This window comes from Sprattus sprattus (assembly GCF_963457725.1).
Source record: "Sprattus sprattus genome assembly, chromosome: 5".
NCBI classification, from domain to species: Eukaryota; Metazoa; Chordata; class Actinopteri; order Clupeiformes; family Clupeidae; genus Sprattus; species Sprattus sprattus.
Window position 1 is genome coordinate 3,517,771 of NC_137924.1, and position 2,500 is coordinate 3,520,270.

Genomic DNA, 2,500 nt, shown 5'->3' on the forward strand with positions numbered 1-2,500 from the left:
CTGCAGAAACCTGGAGAAGCTCCTAAACCCCTTGTGTATTTAATCAGCGACCGTCACTCAGGCATTCCTAAAAGATTCAGTGGAGGAGGATCCATGTATGGGTCTGACTTCACTCTGACCATCAGTGGAGTCCAGGCTGAAGATGCTGGAGATTACTACTGTCAGAGTTGGCATAACCTCAGGCATAGAAATATTAAAGTGTTCACACAGCGTGTGAGCCCCGTACAAAAACCTCTTCAGTCAGAGTGACTACACATGACTGCACAGCTTCAGCTGGGCCCCACTGCAGGGCTGATATGAGGATCTGATGGAGAACCACATCAATAACACCAGGAACTATTCCAGGAGAACTCTAAGGAACTAATTATGGAGAACTCTCAGGAGCTTATCAAGGTACTTTTCCAGGACTACTGCATTTATATCTGTCTGTTTCGGAGCAGCAGCAGGTTCAACAGGATGAAGGAGGGAAGGAATTGAGGGGAACTTCCTGTATCTCTGAGGGGGATGTGGTGAATCTGCTGTTGAGGATCACAGCCCAGAGGAATCATGGAGATGACATGTGAGGGATGTGGTGAATCTGCTGATGAGGATCACAGCCAGAGGAATCATGGAGATGACATGTTAGGAGGTAATTCTGGTCCTTCTGAATGAGAGATGGTTTCAGTGTGTGTGGAGTGTGGATGATTCTGACCTGAATAAGTAGTAGTGATGTCAGTAAAGCAGTAGCAGCAGCAGATTCCTGGTGTGCATAAGACACCAGCAGGTGTGTGTCATTCAACTTACTGTAACTCAATTCCATGAAATGTAAAGCACTGACACTGTCTCACGGCACTTGTCAGGCCAAATGCCATAACATATCATGAGCGAGTACTTAGGAGACAGACGCATATTAGCTACCGGCAGGATTGTGATCAGTTAGCAGCAGGTTTGTGATGTGGAACAGATAGCAGCAGGTTTGTGATCAGTTAGCAGCAGGTTTGTGATGTGGATCAGTTAGCAGCAGGTTTGTGATGTGGATCAGTTAGCAGCAGGTTTGTGATCAGTTAGCAGCAGGTTTGTGATGTGGAACAGTTAGCAGCAGATTTGGGATCAGTTAGCAGCAGGTTTGTTATGTGGATCAGTTAGCAGCAGATTTGGGATCAGTTAGCAGCAGGTTTGTGATGTGGATCAGTTAGCAGCAGGTTTGTTATGTGGATCAGTTAGCAGCAGGTTTGTTATGTGGATCAGTTAGCAGCAGGTTTGTGATCAATTACCAGCAGATTTGTGATCAGTTACCGGCAGATTTGTGATCAGTTACCAGCAGATTTGGGATCAGTTACCAGAAGGTTTGTGATCAGTAAGTAGCAGGTTTGTTATGTGGATCAGTTAGCAGCTGGTTTGTGATCAGTTACCAGCAGATTTGTGATCAATTAGCTTTGGTCACATCTGTTTTGATGTTGTATTTACTAATTATATCTTCTCCTGTTTTATTTACCAATTACATATTTTCCTGGTTAGTTAGAAGATAGAAGAAGAAATCTGCCATATTCACTTCAGAAATATTTATCTCAACTGCAGGAAGGGGATGCCTCAGCCATAATTTAGCCTCTGCTATGAACCAGAGAGGTTAGTATAAGCACAGCTCCTATATGAAACAGAGAGGTTAGTATAAGCACAGCTCCTATATGAGACAGAGAGGTTAGTATAAGCACAGCTCCTATATGAAACAGAGAGGTTAGTATAAGCACAACTCCTATATGAGACAGAGAGGTTAGTATAAGCACAGCTCCTATATGAGACAGAGAGGTTAGTATAAGCACAGCTCCTATATGAAACAGAGAGGTTAGTATAAGCACAGCTCCTATATGAAACAGAGAGGTTAGTATAAGCACAGCTCCTATGAAACAGAGAGGTTAGTATAAGCACAGCTCCTATGAAACAGAAAGGTTAGTATAAGCACAGCTCCTACATGAAACAGAGAGGTTAGTATAAGCACAGCTCCTATATGAAACAGAGAGGTTAGTATAAGCACAACTCCTATATGAGACAGAGAGGTTAGTATAAGCACAGCTCCTATATGAGACAGAGAGGTTAGTATAAGCACAGCTCCTATATGAAACAGGTTAGTATAAGCACAGCTCCTATATGAGACAGAGAGGTTAGTATAAGCACAGTTCCTATGTGATACTATTACTGTAGAGAATATAATATAATAATATAATATAAGGATTACAGTATTTTATATGGTTAGTTTAATTCCTTCCAGAACTATTCAAAGGGCTTAAGAGAACAGTAGCTTCCTGTGTGTGTGTTAGGGGAGGTTTTTGTACGGGTGCAGACTAGTGTGTGTGTGTGAGGGGAGGTTTTTGTACGGGTGCAGACTAGTGTGTGTGTTAGGGGAGGTTTTTGTACGGGTGCAGACTAGTGTGTGTGTGTGAGGGGAGGTTTTTGTACGGGTGCAGACTAGTGTGTGTGTTAGGGGAGGTTTTTGTACGGGTGCAGACTAGTGTGTGTGTGTGAG

At 43.1% G+C, this 2,500-nt stretch overlaps 1 gene segment (V, D, J or C); it reads left to right on the forward strand.

The window, feature by feature from the left end:
- LOC308365587 (Ig kappa chain V region Mem5-like) overlaps positions 1–2,500 on the forward strand; it is a 4,383-nt gene that overhangs the window by 496 nt on the left and 1,387 nt on the right. Inside the window, exon 2 of the V gene segment in view lies at positions 1–166. This exon is cut by the window's left edge and continues 86 nt beyond it.